Genomic DNA, 15,738 nt, shown 5'->3' with positions numbered 1-15,738 from the left:
CTTATAAATTCATTTAAAATAAAAGAATACAAAACTCCACTGGTACCATATGTAATAGGTGCATCACTGTTAAACAACAGAGTGACAAGGACAGGATGGTGACATGTCCTATAAACTGGCATACTGTTTTAAATTTCCATTCAAAGAAGAGAGGGTTCAGTGTCACCTCCATAAGACTGCAGTCCTTGCCAACCTCCACACACCTTGGAACCAGACCGATACACTCGGGAATACTGGAAGTCAGGACCAGTACATTCAGACATGGCCAGGATAGCACTTAAAACACTTTCTGCAAACTAGTTGAGCAGTGACATGCACTTAAAAGCATTTAAAAATTTATACCCTTCACCCAGTAAATCTACACATAAAAATTTTAGTTTAAGGATACCACAAAGCAGCAAAGATTTACATGCAAGGAAGTTCACAGGCTGCAGAAACAATTCAGTGAAGCATATCATTATAAAAAACCATCATATAATTAAAAAACAAAAGGCAACATTAGGGAAACTTTCTCAGGACAGCCTGGGCTACCTGGGGATCTGGCACATGGAGCAATGATAGACTAGAAGTGAGATCCTGACTTGGTCACAGAAGATAAAATAAGCCTTGAAAGCCAAAAAACACCAAGGCCCAGCCTCTCTCTCCTCTGGAACCAGCTCCGAGATGCTCCAGGGACTAACAGGAAGAATGGGCTGGCCATTCCCAGGAGGTCTCCTCAGGAAAATGCAGAAGTTTTCCAAATCCCATCCCAATAAGAGCTGCCCTAAGAGGGTGAAAGGAAGTAAATCCAATGAAACTTCTCAGACAGGCCGCAAGATGGTCCAAAATGATGCAACAATTCAGGGTTTGCTGAAACAAGCACAGGACTTGCTTGGCTGTTGTTGTTTCATGACTAAATGAACACGCAGAGGAGACTAGCAGGTGGACAGAGCATTAAGGACACAGAGCATTTGTCAGCCGTATCTCAGGCTTTATGGTTATGGAGCACAGCTGAAAGACAACACTAGCTTTAAGACTGTATGAGGAGCTCTCTTGTTTCTCAGGGCAACAGATCCTAAGCAACTGTGTACATAAGCAGTGTCGGGCGAGAGCAGCAGAGTGCAGATCCCCAGTTCCCCATCACAGATCCTGATGCACAGATGGCAATCTGAACAAGTACTCCCCGCCCAGATTCTGCTAGTGCTCTCTCTTGATCATACCTACAAGAGCTCTTGAGTGTTCAAGACCCACAACACAGACACACCCTCTTTGGCAATGCTCATCTATCTCCTTATCCAGCAAGCTCAGAGCGCAAGATCCTTTTGTGCTTGAGTTCACCATCCATGACTGCTGTCAGGAATGTCCTGCCCTGGAACCCGCTACATCCCACCTTTAGCTGGATACTCCAGCACGCCACAGCCCAGGCCATATCATCTCAAGGACATGTCCCAATCTCTCTCTCATTCATTAGCTCATCCACTGACCATCTCCTGGGAGCCTAGGGCTGATGGCATTAGGGATACACCAGCAGAAAAGGGAAATAAGCCACAGCACTGATATTCTGACACAATAGCCTAATAGGAGCTAGATTCTACAGTAAGGATGGCCTCAAATGCCAGCAGCAGATCGTAAAATTCTAGAAAGGATAAAAGGGCACCATGACATAATAATGTGATGGGGAGAGTTTTTTAGGAGCCTTGGACACAACAAGGGATTCATGCTGTCAGTTCAGTTCCAACATGATCATATCTCAGGGGTAACTCAGAGCCACTCTCCAGCCCTTCCATATGTGGCAGGGCCCTTGGCCAGGACTTGCTTATTCTCCTCATAAACTTGAAGGAAGCCCTTGGAGCAGACTCGTTGGGGCGCTCAGGCTCATGGGGGAGTCAACGGCCACAGAGGCAGGACAAGGCAGATGCTCCCTGTGGTTGTGACTAAGCATAATAAAGTTCATGTGTATCTGAGATAAGCCTTTGGGGGAATCTTCAGAGATTCTAAAGGAGTCACTATGTATGAGTAAGAACTCACAGAAAAGTCCTCTGCAGTGGCTCTTACAGAGGAATAAGGAGAGCAACTTTACTTATCAATACCAGTGCGAACAGTAGAACTGCAGGTCTGTGACTCTGCTATTAATTGATGACACTGTTGGTTCTTTGAAGGTAGAAACATAGTGACCTTTAAATTCTCAAGGACTAGAGTTAAAGGCACACAAATGGACAGATACAAGAAGAAGTGGATAAAAGACATGAATCTACAGGTTCTCCAGGGTAGGAGCCACCAAAACACAATTTTCTTCCCAGTTACCCAAAAAAAGTAACTATGGGAATGCTATGTTAATTTGTTGCAAATAGCAACAGTAATCACTTCATTCTGCCTATGTGTATCAAAACATAGTGTTCCCATACATATATACAATAAAATACATATTATCATCGGACTGCCAGGAAATGGTAATGGCTGGTCCTTCCATGCCACATTTTTGGCCAGTCTGTAAAATCCTAGTGTCAAGGTATCTAATATATGATGAAACAGGCCCTGAAGCTCTGTTGTCTGATGGTCTTGTATCTGTCTACCAGGCAAAGCAGAATGGCATAATACCATAAAGGAGAATTCATAGCATCCCTCTCTCTTTACTCTTGGAGCTATACATTCCCTACAGTTTCTCCTGGCCCACTCCCAACTTCACGCTTTCCTAAGTTGCAGTCAGTGTGCAAGAACTGCCTGTCGTGTAGGGACTCTATCACCTGTTTAAAAAGGCTCTGATCCCTTCAGCATTGATATTTGGAGATGGTCCCTTCCAAAAGACTCTGGTGCCTTCTAGAAGGTGTCTAGAGGGACAAGCCACCTATAGTGCCACTCACAGTGAATCACAGTCAGGAGGGGTGTCTCACTGACTTCTTCATGTGGGTACTCAGAATAAAAGGCTGAAATTCTGAGGCCTCCAGGTAAAGTTTCTACTGATACTTAGATACTTGAGAAACTAGAAGCCACCCACCCCTCCAGCTTCCCTCCTAGTGCCATTCCCCATTATGTAGTCACTCAGCCCTTCGATATCCCCTCCCCATGAGTTCACTGAGTATCCTCAAACCTTTGCTCATAATCTCAACTCAGAGGTTCCTTCCCCCCATGCACGTGTTGGCTTCTGAAAGAAATTTCATACAACTTTGAAAATCAAACTTAGGCATCATCTCTCCCTGAAGCTGACCTGTGTGCTTCAGGAATAACTGCCAACGCTTCTCTATCACACAGGATCGGTGTTGGCCAAGGTGACCCTGACTCACAGCAGGATGAGCTCCTTGGGGACAGCCTCACTTTCTCCTTACTGCACCAATGCAATCTGGCAGTGCCTTAACAAACACTAATGGGCCTTCCTCATAAGAGATCTGTGGACAGCAGAGTCTTGAAGATGTAAAATCAAAATCAGCGCAGCCTCCCTTCTCTTCTTCCTATGATGCACTCCCAGAGTATCCAGGATTTCCCCTTTATGGAAATCAGCACCATTGGGTTGACTTTGGTGTAATAATCCACCTAAGTCCCTCTTCCTCACTAGACTGTGAGTTTTTTGCAGCCAGGGGATAGCTGATAAGAGCCCTGTACTTCTAGCCCCACCCTACAACTGGTTCATGGCCATAAACAAATCTCTCATAAGTGAGGTCAGTTCACAACTGGGAAAGTTATATGACAACTTTGAAAACATGACACTAAGTGAGAGAAACTGGTCACAACCCTGCATTTTATGATCCCAGGTATGTGGAACATCTGGAAGAAGCAAATCTGGAGACAAAAGATAGATTAGAAATTATTTAGACTGCAAGTGTAGAAAGGGGGGTTGGTAAGGAAATGAGAATGACTACTGACACAGGTTCTCTGGGGTAAGAAAATGAACTGAAATGGATTAGAGTCATGCTGTGCCTCAGGTCTTGAAGGTTCCCAGTCGCTCGTGTATTGAAGGCTTGGTCTTTAGCCTGCTACCACGGGGAGATGGGAAAACTTTTCAAGAGACAGGATATCTTGGGAGATCTTTAAGTCTGTGGGGCCTGGCCATGAAGTAGACTGAAAGAGCCACTCCCTTCCTGCCACTCTCTGCTTCCTCCTGTCAGAAGGTAAACAGGCCACTCCTGCCATGATGTACTGTGCCACCTCAGGCCCAAAGCAAGCAACAACAGACTGAACTCTCCATGACCATAAGCCATAATAAACCTTTTCTTCATACAAGTTGCTTTTCTCGTGCATTTTCTTATAGCGAGTGGTAGAAAACTAAGTATGACAGGTAATAGTCACATAACCCTGAAAATATATGAAAAAAAATTTTAAGTACGAAAATTGCCTGATATGTGAATTACATGCCCCAAAAAAGCTGTTAACCTGTGAACATTTTGCTGTTAGAGAGATTCAAAAATTACATGTACCCAAGAAAGGTAAATAGGACCCAAGGGTGTGGCTCAATGGTAAAGCCCTTGCCAAGCGTGTGTGAGACACTGGATTGGATGCGGAGGGAGAAGGACACAGGAAGGGAGGGAGGGACATTGGGAGAAACCAGGAAATCGTTTAGAAGACACCAAGAACTGCAGGCAGGGGGGCCAGTGGATGATAAGGATCAAACGCAGGCCTCTGACTAGGCTACATCCACAGCCCTCCTTTTTATTTTTTATTTCAAAACAGGTTCTCAATAAGTCACTGAACTGCCCAAGCTGGGCTCAGACCTACTAAATTTACAACGCCCCTCCTACTTCAGCCCTCCAGGGTGCTGTGACTGCAGGAGTGAGGCATCACACCCAACTTATTCTTGGATTTTTTTTTTTTGGGGGGGGGGTTCTTTTTTAGGGCAGGGTTTTGCTCTGCAGCTCAGGCTGGCTTTGAGCTCACTTTGTAGCCCAGGCTGGCCTTGCACTTTTGTACTCTTAGAGAATCCTCCTGCCTCAGGCTCCTAAGGGCATGCACTACCACACTAGGCTGTCTTTGATTTTTCAATGGATATAGATTTGGTCTTATTTAGAATCCTGTAAGTAGAGATTAAATGTTTCAGAATATCTAGGCTAAGCTTCTTATTTTTAATACTATTTTTAAAGAAATGGAAACAAAGACCCAGAAATTCAATGCTGTGTCTAAAATCTCAGTCAGTTGTGGCAGCTTAAGAAACAAACTTAATCACAGCACCATTATTCACAATAGCCAGAGGACAGATTGATAAAAGCCGCTGAGAGTCCAGCAATAAACAAAATGTAGTGTCCACATTCATTAGAACTTTACTCAAGCTTAAAAAGGAAGGAAATCATGACACATCGATGAAGCTGGGAACACTGTGCTAAGTGAAATGAACCGCTCACACGGAGAGAAATCCTGTGAGTCCACTAAGGACTCTAGAGCAGTCAAATTCATGGGAAGAGAAAGGGACAGTGGCAGTGAAGCAGTCAAAGGCTGGGGGACAGAGGCTATTGTTTGATAGGTTCAGTTTTGCAAGATGTTGCACATTGTAGAGACTGGGCTATGACACTACTAAACTACACTCTAAACAAAGGTAAGAGGTGACTTTATGTGATGCGTTTTATGCAATTAACATTACACTGGGGGGTCGGGTGTGATGGCGCATCCCTGTAATCCCAGTGTTTGGGAGGCTGAGGCAAGAGGATTATTGCTAGTTTGAGACTAGGCTGGGCTACAAAGTGAGCTCAAGGCCAGCCTGAGCTGCACATTGAGACCCTGTCTCAAAAAGACAAAAAAAAAATTACATTTTTTGGTAAGCTCCAAACCCAAGTCCCTTAAACCCCAACTGAATGCCCCATCTGCATTCACCCTCTGCAAGAGAATGCAGAGCTAATAGGGAATGAAGGCTCTGCTTAGACAAACCTGAGCACACAAAAGTCAAGTCAGGGGGGCCCCAGCCCCAGCAGCTAAGGAATCTGGAGAATTTTAATAAACCTCAGAGGACCGGTGAGCACACTGTCAATTAAAGGGGGGCCACTCAGACCACAGACCCAGGGCCTCCCCAAACAAAGCCCTACCAGGCGGGCCACACAGCCTCAGACAAAGGGAAGACACGATCCTCTACCACGAGCCTGCAGATGCTGGTGTAGTCTGGTCTGGGGAGGCCTGGAGTGCCACATCTCACAAGCTCCTGTGATGCTGCGCCAACACCGAGCTGCGCCACTCTGGCAACCAAGAAGGAGACACAGTGCAAGGTACACTCCTTCCCCGGGGACTGGGTCTTCCCAGGCCTGGGATGCTGCGGAGCAATTCCCATTTTCCATGTGAACCAAGAAGCACATCATCACAGGCCAGCAACTTTCAGCTCTTTCTAGGCAGAGTTAGAAAACATACATCTCGAGATTCTGTGGTTTTATGAAAATAAACTATAAGCTTAATTTATGTTAATACTGGATCAAGGGTATTGGAGGCCTGATTATGGGCAGAGGAAGAAGACCAACTATAGTCAGTTTCTGTCTCAGCTACTCTTCTCTTGTTGTTGGGACAAATACCCAACATCCAAAATGAAAGGAAGAGTTTATTTAGCTCACAGTCAGTGGGGGTTTCAGTCTCTACTCAGCTGGCTCCAAAGCACGCTGGCACACAGCAGAGAGCAACCATTCATGGTGGAGGCAAAGAGCAGGGAGCAAAAGGAGGAGGAGCAGCAACAACAGCTGCAGAGAGTAAGTCTGTCTTTCTTTAGCTGGACTCAGACTACCCACCCCACACTGGGTGTAGTACTCACACCCATAATCCCAGCAGTACTCATACCCATAATCCCAGCAGCACTCACACCCATAATCCCAGTGGATCATGAGTTAATCACAAACTCTAGAAGTCTGCCCCAAGATTGCATGAGGCTTTGTGAGGACAACTAGACATGAACCATAACATTCTGCCCCTGAACCCCCAAAGACTCATGCACATCCCTTTGTGAAAGGCATTTTAGTCCATCTGTAAGAGTTGCCAAAGTCCTAACAGTTTCAGCACTGCTGAAAAGTCCAAGTCCCAACTCTCCTCCAAGATCCAAGCAAACTCTTTGCTGGGAGCCCCTGTACAAAAGAGAAATTAAACACTTCCAACATTCAAAGGCACAACATAAACATTACCATTCTAAAAGCTACAAACAAAGAGGAATACAAAGAAGCACTGGAACCAACACAAGTCCAAAATCCAGCAGGACAAACATTAAATCTATAGTTCCATGGCGAACACCTGAAGCAATGTGTGACGAGTTGCAAGCTCCAAAGCCCTTACATGGCTCCACCCCTAAGGCACTCGTGGTGGTAGCTCCCATGGCGTCTCTCTTACACCAGCTTTGACCCCTCCTTGCAGTTTCCTTTAGATGATCCACATTCTTAGCTTTTCCAAACTTCCGAGGTTTCCAATAATAGGCTTCTCACGCAGTTTTACACATTGCCCTCCCGGGGGCACACTGCCTGGCCTCCCAGGCCTTCTGAAATCAAGGTTGGAAGACTTCTTAATCTCAGAACTCCTGCATTCTTCAGTGCCATCTGGATGATGCCAAAGGCTGCTGCCAGCTGGAGCAGTAGCCAGGCTTTCTTCTCTATTGGCTGTAGGGGTCAAGTGCCTGGATTGCTGGACACTCTCACCCTGACTCTGAGGAATAAATTCTCTGTGCCAGCGCCATTCTGGAACCTGAAGTGGCCCTGCCACCATTCTGGAACATGGGGATCTTCGACCTTTTCCCCAAGGGAAAGACTCTCACACTTGCAGTTCTGAAGCTGCAAAGGGGGGAGACCTGCTGCCTCCTGTGATGCCCTCAGGCCATCTTTTCCTTTCTCTGGTTCCTTGTGAACAATGGAGATCCTCTAAGCTCTATCTTTGCATTCCACAGCTTTATTGGAGCTTCCCTTCTGTCCAAGCTCACATTTTAAATCATCCTACTAGGCTCTTTGCTCTTGATTCTCAACATGAATCAGACTAAAAGCCCCCAACAAGAGCCGTGCCACTGCCTCAGTATTCGACTGCTTTGAGATTTCTTTTGAAAGATTAATCAATCCGCCATGCTTAATCTCAGTCTCAGGCAAAAATCTCTGGACATGAGCAAAATGCAGACAAACTTTCTGCGCCAAGCCAAAACACACATCACCTGGAGTCCAACAACCAATGCTGTCCTTCTTCCCAGCAGAAACTTCCTCAGCCTGGTCTTTATAGGAAGGATTTTTATCAGCTTTCTGGTCTTTTGAGCTCTGATCAGAATCTCCCACACAGAACAGTAGAAACTATGCCAGTACTTTTCTTGAAGGCAACATCTCCAAACCTTTCCTATCTTTTCCCATAAGCCTTTCCCAGAAGCTTGCAATCCAGCAAAGAGCAGGGAGCAAAAGGAGGAGTAGCAGCAACAATGGCTGCAGAGAGCAAGTCTGTCTCCCTTAAGTTACATCCAGGCTATCTACCTCAGGCTGGGTGTAGTACTCACACCCACAATCCCAGCGGCACTCACACCCATAATCCCAGTGGCTCATGAGTTAATCACAAACTCTAGAAGTCCGCCCCATGACTGCATGAGGCTTTGAGCTCTGATCAGTTACAAACCATAACAGTTGCTAAAGAGAATATCAAATATGATGTAAAACTCAGAAGTTGGGGGAGTTTGTTGTACTACCTGATTCACAATCCCTTCAAATACTTTGGTAAATCTCACTCTCCAAAAACACCAGAGACAGTGCCAAAATGCATTGCTTTACACACTCATGACAATATGCTTTCCTAGCATGCCAGTTTCAAATAAAAATTAACTTAAAAAAATGTCATCAGAACCAGAAGAAAAAAAAATTATATAAGGACCAAAGCCTGTAATCAAGGGAGGAAAAATAAACACTTAAAGGAAACTAAAATAGACTTCAGCTTTTTAGGATTATTAGAGGGCATCAATTAAAGAGTAAAGCATTCTTCTTGCCATACTCCATCCTGTTTTTTTAAAAAAGGAAAGGAAATAATTGACTCCTTCCAATCAAAAGCCTCTCCTCGATTCCTCTATACAAACTGAAGGATTTGTACCAAATAATCTTCTAACTTCACAGCAGTTGCTACTACCTGTCCTATACACATGTCCACTAATTGGCCCTCTTATGGTATTGCTATTCTGATTAGTAAGTCCCCACAAGAAGAGGGTAAATTACCTGCTATTCAAGAAATCTAATAAGTGATTTTTCCAAGGTTCAAAGCACATGCTTCCCATTAGTCTTTATTTCTTGCAAAGTCAATTAGATACACACACACACACACACACACACACACACACCTTTTATCTTAAAAGAAGAAAATAATTCAAACAATAACTCCAGATGCAAAAGCAAAAAGAACTCAGTGCCCGGTGCCGACCACGTGCAGTAAGACTTCGCAGGCTGTGCTGCTTTAGTGGCTTAACTAATACAAACTGTTCTTATGAAAAGTAAATTAGAAACCTGTAAAGATCTTAAAATATTCGAACACTGAAACCCAAAACAGATGGTCCCAGAAATAGTTTTTTGAACTTACAATGGATTTACCCAATATCAACCCTACCATAAATCAAGGATCACATGGATTTACAATGGTGTAACTTAAATTTTTTTCAGCTTTACCCAGGGTTTGTCAGGGTATCAAATGCATTTTTTACTTACCTCACACATCTTGTAATTCCTCTTCTGAGAAACTATCTTAACAAAATGACCCAAAATTTGCAAAAAGAGCCACAGGGAAAAGAAGATATCCACTGCAGCATTTGCTAACAAGAAAATACAAATTAGAAAAGCTTGGGGGCTTGGGGCTGTATCAAGTCACTGCAGCTGAGCGCACACCCACAGTGTCCAGAATTTCCTCTCCAGGAAGGCAGGCAGAAGGTGGCACCTGGGGAATTCCCTGGGACGTGAAAGTAGGAGAAGCAGGTCCAGAAGAGTTGGGATGCAGGGGACACTAGGAGCCTGGCACCCACAGCCAGGTACCTCACAGCCCTCGGGCAAGGGCAGGTGTGGGGTCTTCACCACATCGAAGGTCATCCAGGGAGGAAGTGGGAGAGGGTCCTGGCCATCTCCTCCGACCACGGTTCATCTTCCTGATGCCTGACCCACAGACAGCAGAGGCAACAACCCTCTGGGCTTCTCCCCCCAGCTCCCACAGTTGCACTGGGCCAAATAATCCCTAGGCTAAGTTCCTCTTCCTTGCCCCTTATGAACCTGAACTAATGCCTAACTGGGCACACAACTAAGAATTAAACAAAGCCCTGGGCCACACTCCATGGACTAGGAAGCACTTGAATGCTTATAAACCACTAAAGGATGCTTGCAAAGCAAACATTTGACCCATCCAATCAGGGTAAAATCAGGCTGTAATTTAAACTGATGTGTAACATATACTATGTAATAACAAAACCCAGTCAAGAAAAGAAAAGGCGACATCAAAGGAGACTTAAAGGCTTAACAACAGCTCAATCTTCTCTTTCTTTCTTTCTTTCTTTCTTTCTTTCTTTCTTTCTTTCTTTCTTTCTTTTTTCATTGCTAGACAGGACAACATATGCCTGTGACCCCAGCACTTGAGAAGCTGAGGCAAGAGGACTGCTTCACATTCAAGGCCAGCCTGGGCTACGCAGTGGGTCTGAGACTCCCCAAGGCAAAGCCATCATCACTGTGGTCTCAGAACAGCAACTGACACTTAGCAGGTGGCTCAAGAGTAATGCTAGAGATAGTTAGGTTTTGGGGGCTTTTTTTCATGTATTTTACTTACTAATGAAACAAAACCCTTCCCTATGCATCTGGCTAACATCACTAGGATGCAACCCAAAGGTGCCATGGAGAGCTAGGAGCAGTTTCTTCCACATCCTTCTTTGTTCATGCCTCTGCAAAAACTGGAAACCTCCATCAATTTGGGGCCAAAATGTCAAACATCTGAGATTTTCCTTTTCTCACTCTTTGTGAAAAAGGTCTTCACAGCATACACAATCACTCTCTCCCTGTTGCTCCAGGGAGAAGGAATAGGAGGAGATGCTCAGCGAAGACATAACTGTCCTGTGGCTCCCGACTTCTATAAGGGAAAAAGCCAGGTCATCTCCCTGAGTGCCCTTCTGGACCTTTTGTTCTGTCTCTCCTGGTGTTGATGGCACCAGCTGCAGGAGCAAGACCTAGGTCATCGCGCTTTCGGGTTCAAAGACTACTTATCCTCTTGGGACCAGGGACCACTGCTGGCCTAGCCCATATGTGAGGAAGCCAAAGAGGCCAAGCAAGAAGGCATTACAAAGGATGGAAAGTTGTCCCAGCGGGAGAGGATTGTACAAGGAGAAAAATTTTCCACAGAAATAGTACAGAGGTGTTAAAATAAGAGGTGCATCCCTCTAACACCAAGATATCTGTCCAATAACGGGTGGAAGAAGATTGAACTGGAAAGACATGTGGGGCTTCTATAACTGTGGAAGGTTTGCTATATCTCAAAGATCAAATTGTAAGCTGTATTCACAACTCCTGAACCAGAGGAAGTGGTAATCACCAGAACTACCTGCTGGAAAAACAGCTCTGCTGGTTGAATGAATGGTTAAAAAGGTGCTGGAGGAAATTTTCTCTGCTTCACTGTTACAAATGCCACTAAAAACACAAGAGAAGCCTGTGACTAACATTCACATGGAGCATCTTCAGCTAGTATTGAGGTAAGGACCTTCTATTTTCTCCTCATTCTGTCACGCTGAGATCCCAAAACAACGTAAGGTCGGTAAATAAGCAACTGAAGCAGTAAGTGCTGGAGAGCTTGAGAGGCAGATCTCTGCAGAGAGGAGTCCAGCAAGCCCTCCTAGATTCAATCTTTAGAAAATAAAAAGGGTTTCACCAAGACAAACAATGCCATTTATAGTGATTGGTTTCATTAGGGGCTTTGCGTAGGCACTGAATTTACCTCGCTATTTGAAGCTCAAATCTTCTGAAATGCGCCTTTATCCCAAATTAACAACGTTCAAGTGATTGGATCAAGCAAATTGGGTATTAAGGAGAATGAAAACAACTATGTCCGTTTCACCACTTGCTAACACAATCTCTGAAAATACAGAGGTCTGATTTATACTTCAGCTGCAATTACGTCTTATAATCAAGTAATGCATGCCAACCTCTAGAAACCAAGCCTTTCTTTTAGAACAATTTTTCAGAACATATGAAGAAGAGGCAGCAAATAAAAAAAAATTTAAAAAAAAAAAAAAAGGAATGATCCCCTGATGGCGGAGAAGAGAGATTTAATTACGCTCTCAGATGAAGGTGATAATTGACTTATTCTGAAGCATCCTAACTGAGACTACACACACAGATGAGATTTACTGATCAAAGAGGGCCAAGGAATAGTATGTCATAGTATGTCACTACGCCAGGTACTGCAGCTTCCTTCATTCCAGATCTTTAAACCTTCTATTTTGTAAAAAATCTTTTTGGTGGTGGTGATTTTTTGAGACAGGGTCTTGCTAACTACGCTTATTAAAATCTTTTGGTTTGGTTTGGTCTGGTTTGGCTTGGCTTGGCTTCGTTTGGTTTGGTTTGGTATTTTTGTGAAATAGGATCTTGCTATGTAACTCAGGCTGGCCTTGAACTAACTATGTAACGCAGGCTGGCCTCAAGTTCACAGTGAGGCTCCTGCCTCAGCCTCCCAAGAGCTGGGATTACACCTGGGCACTTGTAAACACTCTCCTGCAGCTGAAAGACGAATGCCCAGCTTTTATCTATTAAATATTAGTATTCATATGTTATTACATAGCACTATTCATATATTACAGATCTTCCACATCCAGTCAAGATGAAATAAAAACAACTAGATCTGTACGCCCATGGAAACAAAGGACTGGATAGAATATGCAAAGCAATGTTTTTTAGCCCTCGGACAACAGGCAGCACAGGACAGTGACCCCTCCAGACTGGAAACAAACAAGGAGCCCTCAACTGCACTAGTGTCCTCACCACCAGCTGCAGGAAAAGGAATGCAGGCTGAATCCCAGTGAGCAGAGGAAGATAAAGCGGGTGGCATGGGCCCTGGCCACGTGAGCACGCGGCAGAGCTTACTGAACCCGAGCACTTGTTTCTTGATGACAGTGGTCCTGTGTTGCGATCTCACACTCTAGCACTGTGGGGACAGTGGGTGAGAAGATCTGGGAGAGTGTCTTCCCAACAGCAGGAGACATCGGGCATGCTCTTACGGTGAAGTTGCGCTTCGTCACTTCCCAAGGCTGCAGGCCTCCTGGCTCCCCCGCAGTTCTGTCCCCACAGTAGGCTGACAGCTCCTGGCCCAGTCTGTCCCTTCCTTCTCAAATGCAGCACGATTGTGCGTGGACAGGCCCTGGGGGGTAGCAGTGCCGCCCGCCCGTGGTATCTGCAGCAGCAGCAGCCTGGCCTTCCTGACTCTCTGGCGTGGTCCAGCAGCAGCTTGCCAGACAAGTGACTGCACAATGAGTAACGACTGGGTCCATACAGGCGTTCCTCAAATCACAATGATTTAGGTTACATCCTGATAAAACCACTGTAAGTTGAAAATATCCTAAGTCAAAGCAGCACTTAATAACACTGTGCTCCTGAGCATCTAGCTTGGCCATGCCACACTCTACAGTGCCAGGAACTTTCTCTGGGGACGGGGAAGCTCAGCATCAAGAGAGAATTGGCCTAGCTGAGGAAAAGATTCAAACTCGAAATAAGATTTCCACAGAATTTTCATTGTTTTGCACCATGGTAGAATTCCAGAATCATTAATGTCAAGTTATCATAGAAGGCAGGACCATCTGTAACCAGTAAGCGCATAAAGCATTGTCAGCCACTGCCTAGCATGCACAAGGCCTTGAGTTCAACCCTCCATACCAGGAAAAAAAAAGGTCTCAGGCAGCTTGCATCTCTTATAAATGTGTCTTAGTTACGTTTGTCCTTGCTGAGGCAAATTCTCTATCACATAAGGCTAAAGAGGAAAGGTCACCTGGCTCACAGCTTGCAAAGGCTGTAGTCAAGAGTCGGCTGGCTCTGACACAGGGCGGCATGGCACAGGGGCATGGCGAAGGAGAAACAGTCCGAGGCAGGCAGGCAGGCAGGTAGGAGCTTGTGCACTCTCTTTCTGTCCTTTGTATGTCGTGCAGGCTACCTGCCCAAGGGTGGGTGCAGCACTCCACTCTTAACCCTAGTCAGAACTATGCCAAACCGGTAAGAGGACTGATTTAGCAACCCCATGACATTAATCCCAGCACCACACACTCTAGATCCAGCTGCCTCTGATAAAACCTCACCTACAACTGCATAAGGCTTTGGGGTGACATCTAGACACAAGCTGTAGCACAGTGTGAATCTGAATGTCCCCATCAAAGCTTCTTGTGCTCATAGGTGGGGATCTGGGGAGACGACTGGCACAATATTAGTCACCCACTAAGTTTCTAGATAAACACATTGTTTGGAGAAAGGCTGGCAACCCGGGGCATGGATGAGAAGGGCTGGTCTCTCTCCTCCTCCCTTGATCACTTTCTGCTTCCCACCCCCACTGCCACACAGGGGCTGCTTCTTCTCTGTGATGCCCCTCCACCATGCCACCCTGCCACACAGTCAGCTGACTATGGACTGAAACCTCTGCAAATAAACCTTTCCTCCTTTGTGGGTGTTAAGTGGAGACTAAGATAATGCCCTTAAATAAAAAGGAGATTCTTAGCTTCCCACACTAAGAGAAATCCCCAAGGTTCACATCACACCACCTCTTCCCCCTGGCACACCTGTTTGTACACAAATGGACACCAATTTCAGACTTCAAACAGCCGCATGTTTTTAAAGCCAGCATCCAATTTCATTTGTGTTAGTTTTTAAAAGGCTCTTCATCTTGAGGTTTAGTGAGACCCTGACTCAATATTTTTTTTAAAAAGTCCAAGAGGTGCTGGGAGTGTGGCTGAGGGGCAGCGTATGTGTAGCTTAAGGCTGGGGCTGGGGCTGGCTGCTCAGTGACACAGCACTTACCTGGACATGCAAACCCTTAGATTCCATCTCCAGCACTACAAGAAAAACAACAACAACAATAAAGTTAAGTAAAAAGAGTCTCTCTTATGCATCCAGAAATATAAATTCCCTACAAGATTAAATACCTGCAGGATCACAAAATACTCTTGTCAATTGATGTAAGCAAGAGGAACAGATGGATGTGACTATCACATAAAAGGGCCCAATGAAATATGAGCTCTGGGCCACTCACATTTCTACTGCGTGTGGGCTGACAGTGATGGGTTTCCCAAAGTCTTTCACAGATTACTTGATAAAACTGACAGCCTAAGAAGCTACTAAGTACCAGCAGGGGTTGCCAGGCCTTTTGCTTCATAAACTTCTGCTGTGTTTCCCCACCAGCCTTTCCACATGCTGTGTGCTTGGTGAAGGTGCCTGGTGAGGGCTTCCCAAGGCCAGTGACCAAGGAATACACAGATGTCCTTGAATGACCTGTCTACCCGTGGCCCTGACATATTACTGTCACTTGGTAAGCAAATCACCCTTGCCCCCAAAAGATAGTCAAAAATGTCTACACTTTTCTCACCTCAGAAGTAACATGTCTCAGATAAAGAAAATTGGAAATGATAGGAAAATAGAGAAAACAGTCCTTAGTCGGCCATTGTTGAAATTTATAAGCTTTCTGGTTCATTTTTCATATAAATATGCCAACGTTAAGATTATATCATATAGCCTTCCACCACAGCAACCACTGAAGAACAGTAGCCAGGGCCCTCCGCTGTCCCATGGCCCTGGGTCCCAACAAGAGCCACGAGGTAACTAAGAATGTGAGCAAATAGAGGTACAGCTGCCATCACGGACATCTCACCAAACA

The 15,738-nt window shown here is 45.1% G+C and overlaps 1 protein-coding gene across 1 annotated transcript in view; it reads right to left on the bottom strand.

Annotated features, from left to right (window-relative positions):
- Tiam1 (T cell lymphoma invasion and metastasis 1) overlaps positions 1-15,738 on the bottom strand; it is a 421,384-nt gene that overhangs the window by 288,672 nt on the left and 116,974 nt on the right. The window lies entirely within an intron of this gene.

This window comes from Octodon degus, unplaced genomic scaffold, assembly GCF_000260255.1.
Source record: "Octodon degus isolate 3935 unplaced genomic scaffold, OctDeg1.0 scaffold00225, whole genome shotgun sequence".
NCBI classification, from domain to species: domain Eukaryota; kingdom Metazoa; phylum Chordata; class Mammalia; order Rodentia; family Octodontidae; genus Octodon; species Octodon degus.
The sequence above is the reverse complement of the archived record's forward strand: the minus strand, read 5'-3'. Positions and strand labels throughout refer to the sequence as shown.